We start from the raw sequence: 11,212 nt of genomic DNA, 5'->3' as shown, positions 1-11,212 counted from the left end.
ATGGTGGCGGATGAAATTTTCGAGGGCGAAAATTTCTGTTATGGGATAAAATGTAAAACCCGGTCAAACCGTAATTAATTAAATAATAAATTAAATAGGAGCAAATATGGTTAGAAAATTTAGCAATTGGAATTTGATAATTTAAATATGATATTTAAGCTCAGTGAATTTTTTTGAGTCGAAAAACATAGTTTTCTGAATAAAAATGCGCACTGAAAATTTGACCGGCAGTACCGACTGCGATCTGTCCGGTACTGTGGCTGAGAAAATTAATTAGAAGTGAATAATTTTGAGAAATAAGAAGTTATAATTTGGGAAGATAGAAATATTTAAAATATGATTTGAAACTCTAATCTTAAAGGTTTTGGCCCAAAGTTAGGCCAACGGACTAAAACAAGTGAACTGGCCCAAGTGGGCCCAAGACCCAACATATATAAACATTAGTTATGAGTATTTCAGTTTATTAACCCTAAAGAAAGGGGTTTGGGGCGCTAAAATGGAGAAGGGAGGAAGAAGAGAGAAAATCCTAACTCCATCAAACTTCAAATCATCATAACTTTTGATCCGGAACTCCGATTGTCAAGCTGTTTATGGCCACGCGTCGTTCTTCTCATCCTCTTTGATTGTATTTAGTTATTCTGGTGAGTATTCCATTCATCTCTTCCCATTTTTTGAAATTCCCCACTGTTACACATTTTTGAGTAGTTAGTGTTAAAATCTTGTGATTTTGGTTGTTTAGGGATACTCTAAGATGGATTCTAAGTGGGTTCTATCCCTATTTCATATGGGCTAAGGTAAGAAGTGCTCAAATTCTTGTGATTTATCATGTTCATGAACCCTAGGTTGATTGAAAGTGTGAAATTGGTTATGTTAGAGTATTGGTTGATTTTGGTGCACAATTGGGAGGTTGGTGTTGCTTGTGGAGCTTTGGTGAGGTTTGGAGCTATGGGTTGGTAGAGACTTCCAAGAAGAAGTTCAATTATTTTGGCTACAAGAGGTATGGTTTAAGTTTCATTTAAGTGCCGTGTGGTGTGATGAGAATTACTAGGCTAGATGCCCCTAGGATTAAGTTTGGATTGTATAAATGGTTGGTACTAAAATGTATAGTTGATATGCAACGTAAATTAATGATTGGATTGAGAATTGTGTGAATTGTATATTTGGTATGTTGAGAAATTGATAAATTGGATAATGAATATTAGTTTGTGGAATATGCATTTAAATTGTGAATTTGTGAATCTTGGGCCGGAGGCCAGAAAGAGGTAAGGAAGGTAAGTGATATGTGTATTGTGTGATGTCATATGAGATTGAAGGGAATTGTGATTGTTGTTATTTGGTTACAAGGGATTATACAGATTATGTGGTTATTGGTTTTAAGGGAGGAATTGATGTCCTTGTTGATAATGCACGTGAGTTGTATATGATAACATGGATTTATATGTATTGGGGGTTGATGGAATTGGTATTGTTGGAACTTAAGATGTGGAATGAAATATATGATATGATATTTTGTTTGAAATTGAGTTATTTGAGTGAGATTGATCAAAATGATGGATTGGTGGATTGTGAATTTAATGAGAATGTTGAAATTATGAGTTGAGGAGGCTTGAGGTTGATTTGGTAAGTTTTGGTTGGTTTTGAAAAGGTTTGAAATTGACTTGTGTTGAAAATTTGGTTTTGTTGGTTTTTATGAAAATTTTTATTTTGGCCTACTTTGACGGAGCATAACTTGGTCCCCGGATCCCCGATTTGTATCAAACTTGTTTAGAAATAAAATTGGATCCGAGATGTTTATGCCGTTCGAAGAACAGGTGGAAAATGACTTGAAACGAAAAAGTTATACCCGTCGGAAGTTTAGGGTTTGCAAATGTGATCCTGGAGCTTTTTAAACTTAGTAAAATTTTTGGTAAAACGTACACCGACGCGCACACGTCACTCACAATTTTTACTCTCTCACGCGTACGCATCGCTGTATTGATGCATGTGCGTGGTACAAATTCCAGAGAGTTGTGATGGTAGCGTGCTGGTTTTGTGCAAGGAGCACAAAACACATCCACACGTAAGCGTGGATGACGGCACGCGTTACCCTACCTCTCTACTTCCCACGCGTGCGCATGGGTGACGCTCACGCATCACTCTACTTTTCCGCCTTCCATGTGGTGCACAAAATTGTGATCTCAATGGCGCCAATAACTTGGTATGCATAATTGTAATCTCAACTCTTTTTCACAACTTCGCACAACTAACCAGCAAGTGCTCTGGGTCGTCCAAGTAATAAACCTTACGTGAGTAAGGGTCGATCCCACGGAGATTGTCGGCTTGAAGCAAGCTATGGTCATCTTGTAAATCTCAGTCAGGCGGATTCAAATGGTTATGGAGTTTTAATAATTAAAAGATAAATAAACATAAAATAAAGATAGAGATACTTATGTAATTCATTGGTGGGAATTTCAGATAAGCGTTTGGAGATGCGTTATTCCTTCTGAATCTCTGCTTTCCTACTGCTTTCGTCCAATCCTTCATACTCCTTTCTTTGGCAAGCTGTTTGTAGGGGGATCACCGTTGTCAATGGCTACCATCTGTCCTCTCAGTGAAAATGGTCCGGCTACGGGTTACGTAGGGCTAATCATCTGTCGATTCTCACTCGTGTTGGAATAGGATCCATTGATCCTTTTGCGTCTGTCACTACGCCCAACACTTGCGAGTTTGAAGCTCGACACAGTCATCCCATCCTAGATCCTACTCGGAATACCACAGACAAGGTTTAGACTTTCCGGATCTCAAGAATGCTGCCAATTGATTCTAGCTTATACCACAAAGACTCTGATCGTGAACCAGAAGGCTAAGAGATATGCATTCAAGCTCGTTTTCATGTAGAACGGAAGTGTTTGTCAGGCACGCGTTCATAAGTGAGAATGGTGATGAGTGTCACTTGATCATCACATTCATCATGTTCTTGGGTGCAAATGAATATCTTATAATAAGAATAAGCTTGAATTGAATAGAAAAACAATAGTACTTTGCATTAATTCTCGAGGAACAGCAGAGCTCCACCCCGTAATCTATGGTGTGTAGGAACTCCACCGTTGAAAATACATAAGTGATGATGGTCCAGGCATGGCCATGAGGCCAGCCCCCAATTTCTAAGATAGCATAAAACTGATCAAATATCTCCCTAGTACAATAGTAGAAATGTTATATTTATACTAAACTAGTTACTAGAGCTACAGAAATAAGTAAATGATGCAGATATCCACTTCCGGGCCCACTTGGTGTGTGCTTGGGCTGAGCATTGATGCTTTCATATGTAGAGACTTTTCTTGGAGTTAAACACCAGTTTGCAACCTATTTTTGGCGTTTAACTCGAGCTTGTAACCTGTTTCTGGCGTTTAATGCCAGAATAGGGCAGGAAGTTGGCGTTTAAACACCAGTTTTCATCTTCAAAAATTGGGCAAAGTATGGACTATTATATATTAATGGAAAGCCCTGGATGTCTACTTTCCAACGAAATTAAGAGCGCGCCATTTGAACTTCGGTAGCTCCAAAAAATCTATTTTGAGTGTAGGAAGGTCAGAATCCAACAACATCAGCAGTCCTTTTTCAGCCTTTAAATCAGATTTTTGCTCAGGTCCCTCAATTTCAGCCAGAAAATACCTGAAATCACAAAAAAGCACACAAACTCATTGTAAAGTCCAGAAATGTGAATTTTGCTTAAAAACTAATAAAAATATACTAAAAAGTAGCTAGATTCTACTAAAAACTACCTAAAAATAATTCCAAAAAGCGTATAAATTATCTGCTCATCACAACACCAAACTTAAATTGTTGCTTGTCCCCAAGCAACTAAAAATAAAATAGGATAAAAAGAAGAGAATATATAATAAATCTCACAATATCAATGAAATTTAGTTTTAATTAGATGAGCGGGGCTAGTAGCTTTTTGCTTCTGAACAGTTTTGGCATCTCACTTTATCCTTTGAAATTCAGAATGATTGGCATCTATAGGAACTCAGAATTTTAGATAGTGTTATTGATTCTCCTAGTTCAGTAAGTTGATTCTTGAACACAGCTACTTTATGAGTCTTGGTCGTGGCCCTAAGCACTTTGTTTTCCAGTATTACCACTGGATACATAAATGCCACAGACACATAACTGGGTAAACCTTTTCAGATTGTGACTAAGCTTTGCTAAAGTCCCCAGTTAGAGGTGTCCAGAGTTCTTAAGCACATTTTTTTTGCTTTGGATCACGACTTTAACCACTCAGTCTCAAGCTTTTCACTTGGACCTTCATGCCACAAGCACATGGTTAGGGACAACTTGATTTAGCCGCTTAGGCCAAGATTTTATTCCTTTGGGCCCTCCTATCCACTGATGCTCAAAGCCTTGGATCCTTTTTATCCTTGCCTTTTGGTTTAAAGGGCTATTGGCTTTTTCTGCTTGCTTTTTCTTTTTCTTTCTTTTTCTTTTTTTTTGCCTTTTTTTCGCTACTTTTTTTCTTTTTTCACTGCTTTTTCTTGCTTGAAGAATCAATTTCATGATTTTTCAGATTATCAATAATATTTCTCTTTGTTCATCATTCTTTCAATAGCCAACAATTTTAACATTCATAAACTTCACTATAAAAAATATGCACTATAAAAACATTCATTCAGAAAACAAAAAGTATTGCCACCACATCAAAATAATTAAACTAATTTCAAGATAAAATTTGAAATCCAAGTACTTCTTGTCTTTTGTAATTAAGCACATTTTTCATTTAAGAGAGGTGAAGAATTCATGGAATTATTCATAGCTTTAAGACATAGACACTAGACACTAATGATCATGTAATGAAGACACAAACATAAAGCATCAAATTTGAAAAACAGAAAAAATAAGAACAAAGAAATTAAAGAACGGGTCCACCTTAGTGATGGCGGCTAGTTCTTCCTCTTGAAGATCCAATGGAACGCCTGAGCTCCTCTATGTCTCGTCCTTGCCTTTGTTACTCTTCCCTCATGGCTCTTTGATCTTCTCTAATCTCATGGAGAATGATGGAGTGCTCTTGGTGCTCCACCCTTAGTTGGTCCATTTTGTAACTTAAGCCTTCCAAAGAGGTGTTGAATTGCTCCCAATAGTTGTGTGAAGGAAAATGCATCCCTTGAGGCATCTCAGGGATTTCATGAGGAATTTTCTCATGCTCTTGTTGAGGTCCATGAGTGGGCTCTCTTGTTTGCTCCATCCTTTTCTTAGTGGTGGGCTTGTCCTCTTCAATGAGGATGTCTCTTTCTATGTCAATCCCAGCCGAATTGCATAGGTGACAAATGAGATGAGGAAAGGATAAGCTTGCCAAAGTGGAGGACTTGTCAGCCACCTTGTAGAGTTCTAGAGGTATGATCTCATGAACTTCTACTTCCTCCCCAATCATGATACTATGGATCATGATAGCCCGATCCACAGTCACTTCAGATCGGTTGCTAGTAGGAATGATGGAGCGTTGGATGAACTCCAACCATCCTCTAGCCACAGGCTTAAGGTCCGGTCTTCTCACTTGAACCGGCTTGTCTCTTGAGTCTCTTTTCCATTGAGCTCCTTCCACACATATGTCCATGAGGACTTGGTCCAACCTTTGATCAAAGTTGCCCCTTCTAGTGTAGGGGCGTGCATTTTCTTGCATCATTGGCAAGTGGAACGGCAACCTTACATTTTCCGGACTGAAATCTAAGTATTTCCCCCGAACCATTGTAAGCCAATTCTTTGGATTCAGGTTCATACTTTGATCATGGTTCCTAGTGATCCATGCATTAGCATAGAACTCTTGAACCATTAAGATTCCAACTTGTTGAATGGGGTTGGTAAGAACTTCCCAACCTCTTCTTCGGATCTCATGTCGGATCTCCGGATACTCATTCTTCTTGAGCATGAAAGGAACCTCAGGGATCACTTTCTTCTTGGCCACAACTTCATAGAAGTGGTCTTGATGGACCTTTGAGATGAATCTCTCCATCTCCCATGACTCGGAGGTGGTAGCTTTTGCCTTCCCTTTTCTCTTTCTAGAGGTTTCTCCGGTCTTAGGTGCCATAAATGGTTATGGAAAAATAAAAAGCAATACTTTTACCACACCAAACTTAAAAGGTTTGCTCGTCCTCGAGCAAAAGAAGAAAAAAAAGAAGGGGAAGAAGAGGAAATAGAGGAGATGGAGGGAGAGATAGGTTCGGCCAAGGGGGTAGGAGAGGGTTTGTGATGTATGAAAATGAAGGAGTGAAGAGGGGTATTTATAGAGAAAGAGAGGAAGAGTGGCCGAATGGAATTGGGTGGGTTTAGGAGGGAAAATTGTTTGAATTTGAAAGTGAGGTAGGTGGTGTTTTTGGGGAAGAGGGGTGGAGGTGATTGGTGAGAATAATATAGGGAAGAGAATAGGATTTGATAGGTAAGTGGTGTTTTGCGTAGAGTGTTATAGAGATGTGTGAGGGGGAGAGAGAGAGATGGGGTAGGTGGGGCTCCTGTGGGGTCTACAGATCCTGAGGGGTCAATGACTTCTCATCCCTACTCCATTTAGGCGTGCAAAAACACCCTTAATGTGCAATCCTGGTGTTTAACGCCAGACTGCTGCCTGTTTCTGGTATTAAACGCCAGCTTTTATACCTTTCCTGGCATTTAACGCTAAGCTGTTGCTTGTTTCTGGCGTTTAATGCCAACTTGATGCTCTGTTCTGGCGTCAAACGCCAGTCTGGTGCCCATTTTTGGCGTTAAACACCCAGAATGGTGCCAGACTGGGGGTTTAACGCCCATTCTGCTACTCTTACTGTGTTTAAACACCAGTAAGTTCCTCCTCCAGGGTGTGCTGTTTTTGAATTTGTTTTGATTTTTGTAGTTGTTTTTGTGACTCCACATGATCATCAACCTAAAGAAAACATAAAATAATATAGATAAATAAAAAATGGGTTGCCTCCCAATAAGCGCTTCTTTAATGTCAATAGCTTGATAGTGGGCTCTCATGGAGCCTCACAGATATTCAAAGCATGGTTGGGGCCTCCCAACACCAAACTTAGAGTTTGGTTGTGGCCTCTCAACACCAAACTTAGAGTTTGGTTGTGGCCTCCCAACACCAAACTTAGAGTTTGAATGTGGGGGCTTTGTTTGACTATGTATTGAGAGAAGCTTTTCATGCTTCCTCATCTTTCCCAATGTCTAGGATTATGAAATCAACAGGGATGTAAAGGCCTTCAACCTTTACTAGGACATCCTCTACTAGTCCATAAGCCTTTTTCAGTGATTTGTCTGCCATCTCTAGTGAGATTCTTGCAGCTTGTACCTCAAAAATTCCTAGTTTCTCCATTATAGAGAGTGGCATGAGGTTAATACCTGACCCTAGGTCACACAGAGCCTTTTCAAAGGTCATGGTACCGATGGTACAGGGTATTAAGAATTTACCAGGATCCTGTTTCTTTTGAGGTAAGGTGTGCTGAACCCAGGTATTTAGTTCATTAATGAGCAATGGAGGTTCATCCTCCCAAGTCTCATTACCAAATAGCTTGGCATTCAGCTTTATGATTGCTCCTAAATACTGGGCAAATTGCCCTTCAGTAATATCTTCATTCTCTTTAAAGGAGGAATATTCATCAGAGCTCATGAATGGCAGAAGGAGGTTCAATGGAATCTCTATGGTCTCTAGATGAGCCTCAGATTCCTTAAGTTCCTCAAATGGGAACTCCTTTTTGTCCAGAGGACGTCCTATGAGGTCTTCCTCACTGGGATTCACGTCCTCCTCCTCCTCTCTAGGTTCGGCCACACCAAGTAAGGTTATGGCCTTGCACTCTCTTTTTGGATTTTCTTCTGTATTGCTTGAGAGAGTACTAGGAGGAGTTTCAGTGACTCTTTTACTCAGCTGGCCCACTTGTGCCTCCAAATTTCTAATGGAGGACCTTGTTTCATTCATGAAACTTAGAGTGGCCTTAGATAGATCAGAGACTATGTTTGCTAAGCTAGAGGGACTCTGCTCAGAATTCTCTGTCTGTTACTGAGAGGATGATGAAAAAGGCTTGCTATTGGTAAACCTGTTTCTTCCACCATTATTAAAGCCTTGTTGAGGCTTTTGTTGATCCTTCCATGAGAAATTTGGATGATTTCTCCATGAGGGATTATAGGTATTTTCATAGGCTTCACCCATGTAATTCACCTCTGCCATTGCAGGGATCCCAGGATCATAAGTTTCTTCTTCAGAAGATGCTTCTTTAGTACTGTTGGATGCATTTTGTAATCCATTCAGACTCTGAGAAATCATATTGACTTGTTGAGTCAACATTTTGTTCTGAGCCAATATGGCATTCAGAGCATCAATTTCAAGAAATCCTTTCCTCTGAGGCATCCCATTATTCACAGGATTCCTTTCAGAGGTGTACATGAACTGGTTATTTGCAACCATTTCAATGAGTTCCTGAGATTCTGCAGGCATTTTCTTCAGGTGAATAGATCCACCTGTAGAATGGTCCAATGACATCTTAGACAATTCAGACAGACCATCATAGAATATATCTAGGATGGTCCATTCTGAGAGCATATCAGAAGGACACTTTTTGGTCAGTTGCTTGTATCTTTCTTAAGCTTCATAGAGGGATTCACCTTCTTTCTGCCCGAAGGTTTGAACATCCACTCTAAGCTTGCTCAGCTTTTGAGGGGGAAAGAATTTGGCTAAGAAAGCCGTGACCAGCTTATCCTAAGAGTTCAGGCTATCTCTAGGTTGAGAGTCCAACCATATTCTAGCTCTGTCTCTTACAGCAAAAGTGAAAAGCATAAGCTTATAGACCTCGGGATCAACTCCATTAGTCTTAACAGTATCACAGATCTGTAAGAATTCAGTTAAGAACTAAAAAGGATCTTCTGATGGAAGTCCATGAAACTTGCAATTCTGTTGCATCAGAGAAACTAATTGAGGCTTTAGCTCAAAATTGTTTGCTCCAATGGCAGGGATTGAGATGCTTCTTCCATGGAAGTTGGAATTTGGTGCAGTGAAGTCACCAAGCATCTTCCTTGCATTGTTGTTGAGTTCGGCCATGTCTCCTTCTTTTTCAAAATTCTCTGTAAGGTTTTCTCTGGATTGTTGTGCTTTAGCTTATCTTAGCTTCTTCTTCAGAGTCCTTTCAGGTTCAAGATCTGCTTCAACAAGAATGTCATTGTCCTTACTCCTGCTCATATGAAAAAGAAGAGGACAGAAAAGAAGAGGAATCCTCTATGTCATAGTATAGAGATTCCTTTATGTGAGTAGAAGAAGAAAAGAATAGAAGAATGATGTAGAGAGAAGAGATAAAGAATTCAAAGACAAAGAGGGAGAGAGGGTTCGAATTATAAGAAAAAGAGAAGAGTGTTAGTGATTAAATAAATAAATAGAAAGAGATGTGAGAGAGAGTTTTCGAAAATAATTAAGAAGAAAAGGAAAATATTTTTGTTTTTATTTTAAAATTTTGTTAGAGTTCGAAAATTAAGAAAAGGAATAAGATTAGAAGTTAAAACAATTAGTTAAATAAAAAGATTTTTGAAAAAGAGGAAGGTAATTTTTGAAAATTAGAGAGAGAAAAGTAGTTAGGTGATTTTGAAAAAGATAAGAAATAGTAAAACAAAAAAAGTCAATTAGTTAGTTGAAAAAGATTTGAAAATCAATTTTTGAAAAGATAAGAAGTTAGAAAAGATTTTGAAATTGATTTTGAAAAACATATGATTTGAAAAAGATATGTTTGAAAAGATATGATTGAAAAGATATGATTAAAAGATATGATTGAAATTTATTTTGAAAATGATTTGAAAAAGAAATTTAGAAATATTTAATTTTGAAAATTAAAGTTAATGACTTGACTAAACAAGAAACTAAAAGATATGATTCTAGAATTTAAAGGTTGAACCTTTCTTAACAAGAAAGTAACAAACATGAAATTTTTGAATCAATCACATTAATTGTTAGTAAAGTTTTTGAAAATTTGAAATGAAATTAAGAAAAAGATTTTGAAAAAAAAAATTTTTAATTTTCAAAAAACATGAAAGAAAAGATGAAAAAGGTTTGATTTTTGAAAAAGTTTTGAAAAGATAAATTTTTGAAATTGAAATCTTGACTTGACTAACAAGAAACAACTTGTTTTAAAATTTTTTGACTAAGTCAACCCAAAGATTTCGAAAATTATGAGTAAAATAAGGAAAATATATTTTTTAATTTTTTTGAATTTAATGAGGAAAGAGAAAAACTACAAAATGACTCAACACATAAAAATTTTGGATCAAAACCAATGATACATGCAAGAACACTTTGAATGCCAAGATGAACACCAAGAACACTTTAAAGATCAAGATGAACATCAAGAACTTATTTTTGAAAAATTTTCAAGAAAAGAAAAAACATGCAAGATACCAAACTTAGAAATTTTTCATGTTTAGACACTATGAATTTAAAAATGCATATGAAAAACAAGAAAAGACACAAAACAAGAAAATTTTAAGATCAAACAAGGAGACTTATCAAGAACAACTTGAAGATCATGAAGAACACCATGCATGAGCTTTTGAAACTTTTTAGAAAAATTAAAACATGCAATTAACACCAAACTCAAAACTTGACTCTAGACTCAAACAAGAAATACAAAATATTTTTTTATTTTATGATTTTATTAATTTTATTTTGGATTTTTTGAAAATTTTTTCCTGGAAAAACAAAAAAGAAGAGAAAAAATTTTTTGAAAGATTTTTGAAAACTTTTTGAAAATAAAATAATGGTTAAAACAAGAAGAAAATTACCTAATCTGAGCAACAAGATGAACCGTCAGTTGTCCAAATTCGAACAATCCCCGGCAACGGCGCCAAAAACTTGGTGCACGAAATTGTGATCTCAATGGCGCCAACAATTTGGTACGCATAATTGTAATCTCAACTCTTTTTCACAACTTCGCACAACTAACCAGCAAGTGCACTGGGTCGTCCAAGTAATAAACCTTACGTGAGTAAGGGTCGATCCCACGGAGATTGTCGGCTTGAAGCGAGCTATGGTCATCTAGTAAATCTCAGTCAGACGGATTCAAATGGTTACGGAGTTTTTATAAATAAAAGATAAATAAACATAAAATAAAGATAGAGATACTTATGTAATTCATTGGTGGGAATTTCAGATAAGCGTATGGAGATGCGTTATTCCTTCTAAATCTCTACTTTTCTACTGCCTTCGTCCAATCCTTCATACTCCTTTCTATGGCAA

Source organism: Arachis hypogaea, chromosome 2 (assembly GCF_003086295.3).
Source record: "Arachis hypogaea cultivar Tifrunner chromosome 2, arahy.Tifrunner.gnm2.J5K5, whole genome shotgun sequence".
NCBI classification, from domain to species: Eukaryota; Viridiplantae; Streptophyta; class Magnoliopsida; order Fabales; family Fabaceae; genus Arachis; species Arachis hypogaea.
The sequence above is the reverse complement of the archived record's forward strand: the minus strand, read 5'-3'. Positions refer to the sequence as shown.